Below are 16,599 nucleotides of genomic sequence, written 5' to 3'. Positions count from 1 at the left end.
GTCTAGCTAAGATTTCTAAATCTTGATATTCTAGGGAACTATAACTTAATTTACCAAAATGGATTGGATGCTTCAAAAGACATTTGCCTATATTTTTCTTTCAACTGACCCTAGAATGGTATTTCAAAGGGAGTGAAACTGTGGTTAAATATTCACAGTCAATATATATTTGATTGGTGCTTATTATGGTTCAGAGGACACAGATACAGATTTATAATATGACAGATTATCCTGGGAAGCATTTTATTAGTTATGTATTTCTCATATAGAATGGCTATTTCACCAGTGAGAGTAACACAAATGAATAAAACCAGTGTTTTGATTGCAGATCATTTAAATTTCCTTTGTGAAAAACTAATGAGTGGGTGATTTTTCTAGTAGCATGTGACAGAACAAGCAAATGAACTAGCAACAGGAAGCCTCAGAGACCAAGCAACCCGAAATCACAGTGGATGCTGAGGTTCACCTTCCAATGAGGTAGAACTGATGAGTATGCATCACTGAAACTGTTCTCTGTACTGCAAAGCAGGTCCCACAACAGAAACAGTGATAGCATTGTGCACACTGCCTATAATTTAAACTCTCTACGTCTCCAGGCAGAACTGTGAAAATGGAGTTTAGTTTGCTTTAAACACTAAGCATCCCTCCACCGAACAACATTAAGAAAACAAAAGTTGGTCCCAAATGTGCAATATAAATGAAATTTTCTAAATAATTATTCAAACTATCTTATTTTTATTGTTAATAAAACAGAATTAATGGTTTGACACAGAGCTTTTCAATGTATAAATTATATTGTTGTATATGACTAAATCCAATATATTCTCATGCAAAACAGTATGTTTTCATGAAATACTAATTCACTCATTATATTCTTATTAGATAACATGTCATTGCTTTCTTGAAGGAAGTTTCTTTAGTGTTGATGGAAATGTAAATTAGTACAGTACTATTTGCAACAAATAAGAAATGGAAATGACTATCATCTAATGAATATATAAATGAAGCATGGTGCACATACACAATGTAATACTACTCAGCCACAAAAATACTGGGATCCTGTCTTTGGCAACAACAGGATGGAACTACATTTCATTATGTGAGGTCAAATGAGTTATAAACAAAAAGACAAAGTACTTTGTATTTATCTTATGCAGAATATGAAAAGTAGATGTTTTACAAGTTGAGTAAGATGATCATAACTAGGAGCAAGGGACACTTGGGGTTGAAGGTGGAGAAAGATTGGTCAGTAGATACTAAGTTAAAGTTGGGCAAAAGCAAAAGCTGTGGAATACTACTGCATGATGCTGGAGTAAGATGACAACAAAATACAGTGCATTTCAGAAAGCTTGTAAAATTGATTTTGTAAGTTCTTAAAATGGTACATACTTCAGGAGATAAATATGTGTAACTGTATGTAAGCCTTACATAATATATAAATATATTGCAAATATCATTGATATGTACATATTTTATGTTAAGCATCTTGTAATGGATTAAAAACTGGTGGTCAACTTAACACCAGCTGAATTAAGTCCGCATAGTGCTGAGTATAGATGTTCAACCTGAGGAAAGATGCCAGCGTTGAGAGAAGAGCTAGGCATTGTAGGTTTCTCTAAGTGTTGCTGTTGGAGCCTTTGGTTCTCCTGGAGGAGCTCATCATGGCTAGCTTGCCCAGTGTGAGTTTGGCTTTTTTCATCGGAGGAGCTTGAGACCTTCTTGGTGAGAGGGGCTGTGATTCACTTTGGAGGAGCTCTGGTCCTTATATCGAGCATCACTTCCTGGCTCTGGTGGGGAAGATATGTGCTGTTTAATGTCCAAGAGAAACCTGTCATGCTGGATTCATGACATGTACTTGAGTGTTCTCATCATCAGAAAATCTTGGGACCTCATTATCACTGAAGATGGCTGTGGTGCTTTTCAGGGTAGCCTTGGTCCTTATTTTGAGTGTGACGTCTCAGCTCCAGGATAGAACCTTCAACCTACCATCACAGCTCTTTCACCCTGCTGGCATAAACTTTCTAGCCTCCACTGTTAAACTTTGGGCATTCCCAGTACAGACCCATAAAACAGACTGACACGAGTCCTTCTTGTCAAAATCTAGACCTCCAGTAGGACTCGTGGGAGACATTGTCACAGGCTCTAGGTCTTCATTTGGACTCATGAAGGACATTGCTATGGGATCCAGGTCCTCGGCTGAATATTCTGGGTCTTTAGAGTTGTGGAAAGATTTCTTGCACTTCTTGTGTTCAACTCTGGGTGTCCATCATAAAATAATATCATAAATTGTGTGTCTTGGTTCTAATTGTTCTCCTCACAACCCCTGACTGCAACACATACCAAAATTAAAAACTGCTTTAAACTGAGTGCAACTCTCACTGCTAAAGCTGTCAAAAGTTCAGGGAGAGAAAAAGTAGGAGACAGGAAATTAACTACATAAGGTGATAAGATATATGAACAAGTGAGAACACTATCTGTGAGAGGTTTACAGTCACCGTCACAGGCTTTGGGCTTCCTCAAACACCCACTTGGTCATTATTCTGTGTCTTCCTTTACTGTCCAGGGAAGCAACAGAAAGGACACATCACTTTCATTTCCAGTGCTAGAGTTTCTAGTGAAATCTATATTCATCACTAAGAAGTAGGAAGGGGAAACTGAGGCCACCTTGTGTGTTTGTTTGAATTTTCAAAAGCAATCACGGATGGATACTGATGTGTTTATTTTTCTCTAACAATATCAACCAAGTTTCCCATATGACATCATTATTTCTGAAGGCAATAGAGGGCTAAGCTGCCTGGATGGATGACGTCTAGGAAAGTTCTCAAACGAACTTTCTGAGCCTTGTAGGGTTTAGAGGTACAGGATCTTGCAGGCTATGAGTGTGTGCTGATACTGGCTTTGTGGAAGTGGCACTCAAGCAACGGGCTTCTTAATACAGAAGAGACAGTTATGCCTCTGGGTAGCACAGATCAGTAGAATTGGCTTCATGGTTTATTCTTGACAGCTCAGTCTCACCTCCATTTTATCAACCCTAAGAAGGCATTTAAGAACCTTAAAAATCTCTGTTCAAACTAGTTGAGTGCTTTGTATTCTGTAAAACTGATCTATCTCAATGACAGCAACCATAAAATTCAAGAGGATTTATAATCAATGCTTAGGCTATTTGAAAGATAATGTTCATTTAATTATGTCAATATATTTTATTTCCTAAAACAATATTTTCAGGACGACAGAAAGTGAATAAATGCAAGATGTGATCACTGATCACTATGATAGACCATGGTTAGTAGGCAATGTGGAATGTTAAAAAATGAAAATATAACTGAGTTCAGCAGCCACATATAGAATAAAAGGTCTACAAGAATTACAAATTCTAGTGAAACATGCACAAAGACAGCCATGGTGCTTCCGCGGAGGAAAGAGCACACTCTGTCAAGGGGATGAAAAAAGGATCTCAAAGCTTCTGGCCATCCTACTGAGTACAGTTTCTCCAAATAAAATGTGCAGAACCATTTCTATAAGAATTACTGGGTGTTTAATAAAGAAAATATTCTATGGTGATATGTTTGGGAAAACTGCATTAAACAAAAGTATATATTGTTTTCCCAGTACTGTTCAGAGACTAGGAGCAAACATAGCTTGGACATTCCTAACAAAGGACAACAATTCACAATATTTCACAGTGTTCTTGCCAATATATTACAACGTTATCTCTCAGAAGTACTGATCCAAGAAACACACTTCTAATGTTAGATGTGACATACTATCAAGGTAGATATCAGAAATTCCTATGAGTACAGAAAAACAGGCACTGTGTCTATAATACACTAACAAATATCAGACAGCAGAAAAGTCTCACTGCTGTTAACTAAATTGCTATAAATATGAAAACTGTTTACTAGTATTATGTTAAGAAACTTGCTCAATATTTCACAGTCAAGAGTAAGCCATGCAAGTTTGTTTCACATGAGAGAAAGTTTCACATGAAAGTGTGAATATCTCACTTTAACATTACCTCACTTTAAGCACAGTTAAGAACAGTCATGTGGTATAAAGATGACAGATGTAACTGCCAGCACTGATAGCATGGGCAGCAGCTTTGGAAACTGGAAGATACCTTTCTCAAGGCAGAACGATGATCATAAACTTGATGCATTCCAAGAAAATTTACACTGAAGCAAGCGCTTGCTACATGCACATGCACACACAACAGAAAACTGTAGCTTTGTGCAACTTCTCTGGAAGAAGAAGGAAAAAGAAGGGGCAAGGGAAGGTGGGCACAGGAATACTAAATACTAGTCTTCATTACTTTTATGAAAATGTTTTTGATCCTAAAACTATACTTACTCTCTTGCCATTCATAAAGCTATTCTTTTCCGTAATAATCATTGTACCTTAAGGAAAAAATAACTGACTGCATAATTTTTTAAAAAAAATAGGAGCAATGATAATTAGAAAAATAAATATAAATGTGTCGTATATGTGTGACAGTTCTGTTACAAGGGCTATTGCCACATAGTAAGTTATGCAGCTATTATTACCTCAGTTTATAGATTACCAAACTTAACTGCTGGTGGCTATAATACTTGGTCAGTGTTACCACTGTCTGGCTACAGGTCATTTGCTTTAATGAGAAACAAAAATGCAGACGATAAATGAGATCAGTTTGTCTACTGTAGAGCCTAGAGGAGCTGCGAGGGCAGATTTGTCTCATAAGATCATCAGGGAATCTGAAGCTATATAGTGGTTTTTTTTTTCATCCTTAGGCAATGGGCTCGGAAAACATGTGTGATGCTAGCTCCTCGTGATAACATCCACCTTCCAAGCCTTCCAGAATGACAAAAGGGCAGATGAGGGCCAGGAAGTACTTAAGTGATAGGATCAAATCGTGGTTTTATCACTTCCCTTCACATCCCTTCTACCATAAATTAGTCTTACAGCTTTGCCTGACTTCAAGGAAAGTATATTATTAACAAGACTGAGTAAGAGAGAATGACTCCATACACAATCAGATTTAAAGCATTTTAGTGTTATGGCTTATGTCTAGATGTCCCAAAAAAATCTCATGCAACCACAGACAAGCCTATCTGAAGGTGGCTGGTTCTAAGACGTGTGATGCTGTGAGTGAGGTTGCGATGCTAGGATTAAGAGTGTGAGTACTGATCTCTACCAGAGCAGTTAGCCTTAATAAGATAAAAGGAACAGAAAGAGAGGGTTGTCACTTGTCACTTGCTGCTTGGATGCTTTTGCTACCTCTTCCTGCCATGAACTATTTCTCCTTTGTGATGCCCCTCTGCAATAACACCCTGCCTTGGAGCCAGCCCACTACTGAAACCTCAACAAATTATGAGCCAAAATAAAGCTTTCCTCCTTTAACTTTGGGTATCAGGCATTTTTGTCAGCAAAGAGACAAAATAATTAAGACACTTAGTAAATTACTTGATTACAGATCTGAGACAAAAGAACAGCTGTACATTAAATCTTGGCCATTATTCTACACTTAATATCATCATGTAAAATAGGGATTAGTAATTCCACAATGAATTTGTGCTAATGATTTGACAGATTAAATTAGTTACCTTAGATCAACAACTAATCAGAAGAATTATATGACATGAAACCATGTCTCTGGTATACAACAATTATTTTAAAAATCACATTGTACATATTTTTCTGTCATCAACAATGCATCTTTAAATTATGTGTACACCTTTTAGAAAATTGTATGCTATAAGTGATCTCTTTTTCATCTATTTATTGATGGAGTCCCTATCCTCAATGAATTTGTCTCCTTAGATAAAAAGTTGAATATAAGATCTTCCAAAAGAGTCTTTTGTGATTTTTCCTGGAATTCAACCTGAATAATGTTATTTGAACTTGCAATAGCTTTTCCAGGAAAACATAGTTGTATAAATCAGAAGATTACCTGTATTGACAATGGATTATATGACCTATCTCCTAGAAATCTCTAGGGAAATGGCACAGAATATTTCAGTGAGAAGCATATGAACTTCTGTGTAGTAAGTCACTCTCTTTCTAGGTCAGTATCTATAGTAGTAAGTATGAAAATAAAAATTCTGTAATCCAACTAAATTTAAATCTCAGCAGACAGGCAAGGGAATTAAACAGCGAGGACCAAGACCAAATTGATTATATAGTAATCTTGCACATCCCTACAACTTCCACTCCAAGAGATACCAGCCATCAGGGAATGTCTCTCTGTGCCCACGCGGAGGTGGATGAAGTGAGGGTGTCAGTGCTCAGTGCTCTCTTGGATCCTTTCATAACTACTAAAATGCACTTTAAAATTTTCAGGTACATTAGTAGTGCCACAGGGAGTTGAAATCTCTTTTCATACTATTTTAGCAATCATTTGGCTGTATCACAGATCACTTTTTCTTGTATGGTACAGTAAACCTCTACCTAAAAGTGTCAGTCTTGCTGTGAGAAGCTATCAAATATGTGCATTTTGGACAGGTTTTTAAAAAAAATGACTTTTCCTCACATGCCAGACTGGCTCTCTGCTTCATTAAACTGTAGCAACAATCTGCACTAGAGATCAGTGACAACTTCTAAAAGCATTGTGTTTATCCTTACCTGTGACATGTTAATATAAAACAGATGATGATGACCTTGCAAATGTGTTCTTAATTTTAATTTTAAAGTAATGTCTGAATTTTCCCAAGTAATTTGCTTTTATTGTTTTTTTTCTTTTTTCTGAAATTAGTCTCAACTATACTAATGACCTAGCTCCTATTTTCCCCCAAGTGTATTATATAAAGCAAACATTATAGAAATTTTAAATTATGTACAACAATCACTATTTCTGACCATAAAATAATATTATGCTTTACTGTCTAGTTGGTATTTTTTTCAGTTCCTAAGTTGGGAAAAGTGCTAAAACAGGAATCAAGTTATTCTGATGTAATTATGCATATATAAGCCACTTGTGTTATGGGCAAATGGTTTTAATAAGACTGACACAGTTATTATAATGACCTCAGAAAATTTCTGGTGTCCTGATCTGTAGCATTAGGACTTTCAGATCCAATCTCCGTGACTTGACTTCTACTATATGAGAGCATACAAATTCCCCACACAATGTTCATTTCCTCAAGCCAGCTCTCCATCAGTCATGGTGCTGGAATGAGAATACAGTGAATGTCAAAGAAGACAGGGCTTTCATGGTTTCTTTTAGAATCTTACAAAAGAGATGGATATGAATGAAAAAAAAATATGTTCACATAAATATTAAAATTTCTAAAAAATGAAAAAAAATAAAAGTTCTCCAAATCCTCTCTCAAAAGATCAAATGCTAAATTTTCTAGCTTAGGTTTCAGTTACTTAAATAGAGAATGTATCAATTTATTATCCTCTTTTATACTGTTTTTCAGGATGCCCAGATAAGTATCAGCAAGGGATCGATATATTTTTTTAAGCAAGTTGGTAAATATATTTTATATCCTCCATATAACCAGGCAAAAGTCACTGAAATCAATTTTAGCCAATGGCTTGATGTTTAAATGTCCACACATAAACTCAAAAGGTGTTAAAGGGATGTCTTCTAGTATAGATATAATGGCAAGAGCGCACACATCTGTCTTCTACCATTCTTGCCATAGGCTGCGGACACTGGAGGAAAAAGATCTAAGAAATCTGGTTCCCAATACATCTACCTAACTGCCTTACTTTTTTTTTAAACTTATAAAGGGGGAAATTTTTCTTTTCCATTTCGTTTTCCATCCTGCAACCAGTGATCATCTGAAACTTTTAAGTGAGATTTTATCTCTTTTTTGTTTATTGCCCAAAAATACCTTCTAGTCTTGGAATAAAAAATAATGGCAGGATCCTCAAAGCCCTTTATAATCTGTTCTCAACTATTGATTCCCTCCGTTTTCATGTGTTTCAATATCACTGGTCTCTTTTTGAGGGCTTAAAAGATGGCAAGTGTTCACCTACTTCAGGGACCTTGCAGTGGGCAATGCCTCTCTTGAAGCACTCTCTTCCTAATTAACCTCACGGCTCAGTCTCTACTCAAATTACATTCTTACTCATTTTTTAAAAAGTACATTCTATGTCCATCCCAAATAAAATCAAAGTATACATAAAGCTTTACCCTCTTCCTTAAATTCCCTCTTCCAAATTTTCAGTCTCTCTCTCTCACTCTCTCTCTTCTTTCTCTCTTTCTGTCACAATTTATTTATACTTATGTGCTGAACATAAGAATAAAATATTTTTTAAAATTAATCACCCATTGTGGACTTTAGATTATTACAACAACAAGAATAAAACATAGTGTTCTGTAATCTGCCTAGTTAAAAAAAAGGATAAAGAATAAAAAATGCTTTGGCCATTTAAAAAATACCAGTGACAGCATTTTTAAGTTATTTCCTATGCTCTCATCCCCATAACTATGTAACACAATCCCTTGATGACACTGTAAGGAGCACGGCAACACTAATTAGAAGAATCTGGATTAATGTGTCAGAAGAAAACACGGAAGAAGAAGAGAATCAATTTGAGACCCTGGTCAGAACTGGGAGAAATATCAATTAGTGGCATTAAACTCTAGACAGAAACTTTTGTGTTAGTCTTGCTTGAGAAAGATCCCAAGGAATCAGAAAATACAAAGAAATCTTGATCTAAACACATCACATTTTAAATATCTGCTATTATATCAATTCATTTTGGAAAGTCTTTAATTATTCAGTTCACTCAAGAAATAGAAAGTGAGCTCAAGGTAATGAAAAGGAAAAGAAACTCAAACCTGGCATATGATTTTTTCAGGGGAAATCTAACAGGTGGAAAATTACGTATTTTGTGATTTATGATCTTATATTTTCTAAAGCTGAGTTATGGTAATCTATATATTAATTAAGCAAAAAGGTTTATGAAAAATATTGAGGTCAATTTTGATAAACTGAGTATCTAACACACACACACACACACACACACACACACACATATATATATATATATATATATATATATACACACACACAATGAAACACATCTCCCTTTTTAACAAGGGAAATGGATTAGGATAAAGTGAGATATTTAAAGGTTTCATTTCATTTAAAGGAATACTCACTTAAATCTATACTAAGATTTATTTTATTTATAATAGAAATATTATATGCATTCATGAGTAGATTGTTTTAATAAATTTGATCAGGGTAAGAGATGGTTCTTTCTCTCAACTTGGCTATTATCACACATGTACAGTTGATATTTAGTATTTGTTATGAAAATGTCTTCCATTTCACTTTAATTCTTCAGTAAAAATTGTTTCTGCTGGTAGCTGTTGAAGCTAGAAACTGACACACATATAGCGCGAGGGCATAGTATTCCAAGAACAAAGAGTGACAGGGGCAAGCCAGGTGAAGAAGTTGCTTCAGCCCAGAGAACACCTAGGCCAAACATCAGAACACTGGGTTACAGGGACATCGGGGTGTCATGTGACATTAAGTTGCTAAAAGGTATAAATATACACCCCTACAGTGAGAGGCCAGTTCCTTTCCTCCCATCAGGACAGTAAGGGTTGCACCTGACCCCAACTTTGTCTCTTCTTTATTTTCTCATCCTCTCACGGTCCTTCACTCCAAGAACCTCAAGAGCCCGCAGGTCACAACAAAGTAAAAGTCAGGATTTTCTCATTTTCTTGATTGCAGTGACAAAGCACTTTTGCTCAGATCTCTGCCTGAGTAAGTTGCTGACTTGAGTCCCACGCTGTATTTGATCTCTCCTCACCAGCTGAGCTTTCTTGATGAAGACAGGAAAGGGAGGGAAGGTGGACCCAGTGGAGTGTTAGTCTATTCATCATATTTCACAAGACTTTCTCTGCAGTTACTTTCAGAGCACATGAACACATGTGGTGTCTATCACACCCCAAAGACCAGTGGTACAAATGAAGGGTCAAAATACACAGCATGACAGATTCTTTGAAGTCTACAACTCGGTGGCATGTAGACACCAAATATTGGGTCACATATAACCTCAGTAACCTTTGAGGCCATGAGTCAGACCAACATGAATTGTTTAACACCATCATGAATTCTGTCTCCTCAAGTCTCAACTGACTGTCTCTTGCAACAGATTGAATAGAGTTGTGAAGAAACCGGTGTGCAGAGCCAAAATTTGATATAGGAAAGGAGTATAAACAGCTAATTACTTTCCTACTCTAATTTAATCAATAGTTCCCTATTGTAATAATGCATACATGAGGATTTAGTCACAGATTCTAATACAAGAATTGAAAAAAGTTGGAATTTGAACGATGTGATCTTTCTTTACCATGCATGTAATCGAGAGCCACATTGACCAAAAGAAAGTTCTAGGAATTCTTTTCTCATTAACATTTGCAGTGATCAAAGTTTGGATAAAAATATAAACATAATTTTAAAAAAATATTGATCTAGGACAGAATTGAGTTAAAACAGGCAGATTTTAACACACGAAATAAGTGTTTCATGCAGAGTGGATTTAATTAATAAAAATAATTTAACCACTTCTACATATAACCAATTTCCTAGCACCGTGAATACTTAAAGGTTACTGCATCATATTAGTGTAATGGCCTGTCTCTTTAATGAATGTTAGTCACAAAAAACCTGACCACCTCGAAGTTCATGATTGAGTGTACTTAGCTATCTGTACACTTTTAAGAATGAATTAATCTCAAAATGTCATTTCCCACTAGCAAGTGCTATTTTTAAAAGCTCAGAAAATAGCATAACACCAAATTGTGCTTTTTAGTTTACAAGAGTTTTTGTTTGTTTGTTTGTTTGTTTGGTTGGTTGGTTTTTTTCTGAATGCCCGGGACTCTGGTGCCTGGGAAATGGAATTAGCCTGGAGACGTGGATGCTATTGTTAGAGCTGCTCTCTCAGAGGCAACTTGAGTATGGGAGGAGAGAAGGAGATGGGAAGGAAGGCACTGTGAAAAAGGGCCGAGTGCTTCTAAGAGACAATCTTCCCAGAAGAGAGAGGAAAATGGCTTCCATTCCTCAGAAAGAATCTGGACTGTACTACCCAGCAACCACAGCACGGACTTCTTCAAATCCTTGTTAAATGTCCCCCATGGATAACCCACAGCCACTTGAGGAACTGAAGGCATGGTGTCAAATTCCTTCTTCCAGGAGTTTGAGAGCAGAGATAATGTATATATTTGGAGCCATGAAAGATGCAAAAATTAAGAGCTATTGTGTTCACTAAGTAAGAACAACAAAGGATGGGAAGTGTTGGAAACATTTCCATGTGTCTCTACAATAGCAAAAGTTTCAGCATGAGAAGATAAAGGAAAAATATTTAAGATGTAAAACATATGGTTTGCTAAAGAGTGCCATTCAACATGAGATGGGAACCAGGAGAACAAGTGCCAAACATCAGTGTGACAGGAACATAGGTCATGCTGGAACATTTAGGGTGATATAAGTAAAAAAGCAATGCATATAGTAAAGCTCAAATTTTATTGCAGATCTTACTGACATCCTCTCAGTAAGTGTGAAAGAGCACACTTAGGCATGGATGGTCAAAATGACATTTTTAAGAACACATCTTCTCTCTAGCTGGGGTAGTCTACTGACCTTTCCCACAAACTCACCTTATGAACAAATCTTTTTCCCAAGAGTAGGGGATCAGAATGTTTACATTTGTTCGTGGTCCTGCTGAAAGGCATTGAATTTTAAAAGTTAAATCAAACTTTTTTTTGCATGGGTATACCTAAGAGAGTATTTTATCTTAAATACTCTGTATCTGTTCACAGATGGGATTTTTTTTTGTGCCCAATGTTCTCACCCCTTTACCTTTTCCACACATTGTTTTAAAATAATATGCTGAACTTCACAGTTGATCTAAGTATAGAGTCATTCTTCACATCTATATAGGTTAAGTCTATTTCTTATGGACCTAATTGATAATGGTAAAGGAATCACTTTGGTTAAAATGTAGTGAAAAAAATAAACATTTAGGGTGAGGAAAATCTTACTGTGTTAACTGAATAGTACTGCTACTGCTGTCATTCTTTATTAATGCATAACTTTCACTGAACATGCACCATGTCAAAGGGATTGGAAAACTGCAAATGATCTATTTTCTTTAATCTTTATATAACTCTGTTAACGAGGAAATTGTTCTAAGTGGTCAGAGAGGCAAATTGCCTGGAGTCTCACAGCTAGTCAGCAGTATATTTCAGACTTGAACTCAAGCTGTTTATTTCAAAGACATCATGCAAATGGAGCACATGGGGTCGGGGTTACACTGCTGAGATACGTTCCTACAAAGTTCAGTAATATCTGACTAGAAAGCTCACGTATGATTACTGTGCTATTAACGCCCCCTGACTCCATAACTCACTTGTTTTCCTCCATGCTGGTTTTCTTGGTGATTTATTTAAAATTTATTTAAAAGGCTAAAAAAATAGCTGTCATAATACACAAAAATTGGTACTTGTGATTTCCAAAGAGCCACAGACCACAAATCCAACACACACACACACACACACACACACACACACACACACACACACACAGAGAGAGAGAGCACTGGATAATTCTAGATGTAATTAAAGCCTGCACCTCACCTATGCACCACAGTCCATCTTCATCACCTGAAATAATTCTGTCTCACTGTGGCTCTCAAATCTCCAACAATTTTTCCCTAGTTCTCAGCTCATAATTGTGACTTTTACTTTGAAAAAATAAAAGTAATCAAGATAATAGATATTTTCTCATGCCAATGTACCCGAATTTGCCAGTTTGTAATATGTTCTTTTTTTCTTAGAGAACTTAGTAAGTATTCATGCATTTCTCAACTTATGTTTAAAAAAGTATCATAAGATGGATTGTCAATGCTTGTCAATTTTCTTTGACTCCCTTGTTCCCGCAAAACACACACACACACACACACACACACACACACACACACACACACACACACACAGAGTTTCTTTTCTCAAATTCCTCCCTGCAGAGAATTCTTTCCACTAAACCCTGTATTACAAAGGTTCCCAGCTACCACCGAGTGGTATGATTAACCCTTGATAACATCTTACCCAGGTTCTTAACAGGATTTAACAAAGTGACTGTTTCCTCCTTAAAAAAAAAAAATAATAATAATAATAATAATGATAAGGCTTCTTCATCTCTAGAAAAAAAAAAAAAGGCTACTTTACATCCTGGCAAAATGGCAACTTTTCATTCCTGCCTTTCTGATTCTTCCCTTTCGATCAATCTGAACATGAAGAGCTTTGGGAGGAATCTTTCACCCTTTATTGCTCCTCTCACACACATCTCATAGATGGTCTCATTTATTCTCATGGCTATAAACATAGTTTGTGTGTTGATGGCTCCCAACTTTATACATTCTGGAATTATTCCTCCTGAGCTCCAAATTCACCTTTTCTTCTGGTTTTTGTTTGTTTGTTTTCTGTTTGTTATCTTTCTCTTAACAACAGAAACACACCCTTTGACATCTGGGTATCTCTCTTTTTCTTAATGTTTATCACCATTCCCTCAAGATGACTATTTCCAAAGGACATTTGGTCTTCTTCATCATCACAGTAGGTAGGACTCTTCCTTCCACGCCATGATCTTTTGATCGATAACCCAATCTCCTCTTTCTTGATCTTTGCAAACCCTGCCACCTTTCACAAGACAATATCCATTAAAACTTGAACATGTAAACATGACATACCATGACAATGCCATTTCACATCTTAAATGTGTGGGATGATTTAAGTGAGCAGTAAACTTAATACAAGCTTCTTTCATTTGTATTGATGTGATAAAATCCTGAATGGCTTTTCCCTTTAACTTCCATGTTTTACGCATGCTGATCTTCTCTTTGGTCTTTAAGCACCTTAAACTTTTTCCTGATTTGGTTTCTTTGTACATTTTCTAATTGTGTCTGGAGCATTCATTAGTCATCACTTAGCTCTAACAACTCCAGGCTCCATCACTCACGGCACAGTTTGTTCAAAGGTCCCCTCTGGGATGAGCTGCTCCCTCGCAACTCCGCTTACAGTACTGCACTGCACCTACTTACCCTGTATTACTTCTTCTGGCTCTTTATCTGTTCATATTTTTGTAAACAATACTAAGAAATTAGAGAGTTATTCTTCTAATTAATTATATACTGGTTCAGATATTGCTACCTTTTAAAATTTGAGACCTTTTCTGACTAGTTTTAAATTTTATTCCCAGGTCTTAGGGAAGTGGCTGACACAGAAATTAATAATTAAGTTGTAGAAGATATAGGAAAATATGTAGGTTAAATATCTCAAAAGGAGCAGAGGCAAAGTTGACGATCTAGCAAAAAACTAGAAGGTCCTTTGATGTTGGTACGCAGCTTTGGAGCTCCAGATCAAGCAGAGCAGGAGTAGTCACTGTCAGCTAGCTTATGCTTTTTGGTTTGTTTTATTTTTGTTTTTCCTTGGGTATCTGGCATCGAATTCATGACCTCACGCTTGCCAGACAGGCATTTGTGCCACTTAGCTAAATCACTAGCCCCAGCTAGGTTATGTTTTATGGCCTGGCCTCAGACACACCCTTGCATCACAAAATGTAAAACATTCTGCAGAACATGTAATGCATTAGCTGCACTTTGAAGCATACTTAAGTCAAGTAAAAATATCATACTCGTGCACAAACACATGCAGGGAGAAATAGCAGGAACAATTCAAAGAGGAAAACAAACTACAGTTTTTGCTAAAAATGTAAGTAAAAGAATGTGAAATATAAACTATAAGTGGAAGTAAAAACCTGCTCAAAATGAATCAAGTGTAGAATAAAAAAAGAAGAGTTTCACAGAAAATTCTCTTTTCATTTTTGAATCTCATACTCAACAATTTTAGCTCCTCTCAAGTCTAGAAAGTTATTATAATTTTCTAAATGTTCATTTATAATCTTGATATTAAAATGCAATCATTTGTTGGACCTTTGACTAAGAGCAAGTTTTCAAATTAAAATGCTACTTGTAAGTACATCGTTTCAAAAAAGGTATGCAAATATGTCCAAACTACATGGATAACACCCATTGATGTGCACCAAGTTTCATATTGCTTTGCACTGTGCCAATTCCTGACTTCAATTCTTCAGCCATAACTCATGTAATACCTAGGACAGCACAGTGAGGGTGATAGTATTATCATCATGGCTAGCTTACAGATCAAGAAGTTAAACACAAGACATGTAACTCACTTACTGGCAGTTTTGCATCTGAAGCCAGGAACACTATTCTGTAGTCCATTTTGCTGAAAATCATTTTCTACTTCCTCTCATGAGCAGCTCTAATATTGTGAGGTCCTCAATATGTTTCTGCATTTTTATGATTCTCATCTCACCAGACAACCAATGTTATGGATAAGTCTGAGTCTTCTTCCAAAACCTAATCCAACTGAATCCTAGACTTCTCTTCCCAGGATAATGCAGCAACAACCTAAGCCCTAACACTTTCAGTACCATCAGGTCTCCAGGCATGTGGGTCTCTCAGTCTACTAAAATACCTAGCACTGTACTAGGGCAAAGAGCTGCACGTTTTATTCATGGAGATAAAAATGCTATGGAGTTCATAATGTGTTATGTGGATTTCATGTTAACTTTTATAAAATTTTCAACATATATGTAACATGTACCATCCTCCTTTTCCTCCTCATCATATTATTATTGTGGGTAAATGATGCAGAATCACCACAGAAGGAATTTTCCCCATGCTGTCATTTATTTAGCTATTACCAACTTCAATATAAGGGACTATTTCACAGTAAAAATTCTCAAGTAGTTATGTAACAAAGGAAATCACATTCCTTTACAAACTAGTGGTGGCAATAATTCAGTAGCAGAGAGCTTGCCTAGAATTTAGGAGGCTTTGGATTTGGTCCCTATCACCTCCAAAAGGAGAAGGAAAAATCTACACTGCTATAAAATTCTTTTACTCTTAATTTTATTTAACTCTGTATCTTTAGATTTTCACACATTTTGTCTTTTTAGAAATTTTTTCAAATGAAATGATAGTATCTTCTTGAACCCTTTCTCAGAAGTCCTGCTTTTTAACTGATTAATCATTTTGCGCCCTATTTGAGTCTTATACATGTCCATCCCATTAATTTTGATTTTTGGAAACTGAACTGCATACTCATGCAAACAAGGAATGGTTTTTCAATAGGTACAGTCATCCTGCTGCTGAAACACTGAACTAACTTTATTTATTGTTATAATTGGCATATGCTATTATAAAAGTACAAGATAAACAGGATACAAGCTGTCAGTAAGACCGTATCACTTTTAGGCATACTAACTTGTTTTAAAACAACTTATTTTGTGCCTGGCAGCTGATTTTCTGTTACACATTCCGAAGCTGAAATGCTCATCTGTGGTTTCTATGTGGAAGGCTTTCTCTCCCTTGCAACAGTGTGCAGAGATCTGACTGTGGGATGTTTCTGGATCCCGAGTTCCACTAATTAGTTCTCAATTGATGAACTATTGGGGGATGGTATATCTTGAAAGTGACGCCTGATTGGACAATTTAATCACTAGAGGTGTTGTCTGGAAGACAGTGTCTAGTTCCCAACCTCTGCCTTGCTTTTATCCCTCTCTCTAGCTGCCA

At 36.3% G+C, this 16,599-nt stretch overlaps 1 protein-coding gene across 3 annotated transcripts in view; it reads right to left on the bottom strand.

The window, feature by feature from the left end:
- Positions 1–16,599, bottom strand: part of Grid2 (glutamate ionotropic receptor delta type subunit 2) — a 1,371,796-nt gene that overhangs the window by 955,749 nt on the left and 399,448 nt on the right. The window lies entirely within an intron of this gene.

The sequence above is a fragment of the Cavia porcellus genome, unplaced genomic scaffold (genome assembly GCF_034190915.1).
Source record: "Cavia porcellus strain 051 isolate PalLab524CR breed Dunkin Hartley unplaced genomic scaffold, mCavPor4.1 scaffold_4, whole genome shotgun sequence".
Taxonomy (NCBI): domain Eukaryota; kingdom Metazoa; phylum Chordata; class Mammalia; order Rodentia; family Caviidae; genus Cavia; species Cavia porcellus.
Note: the sequence above shows the minus strand (reverse complement) of the source record. Positions and strands in the feature narration are given on the sequence as shown.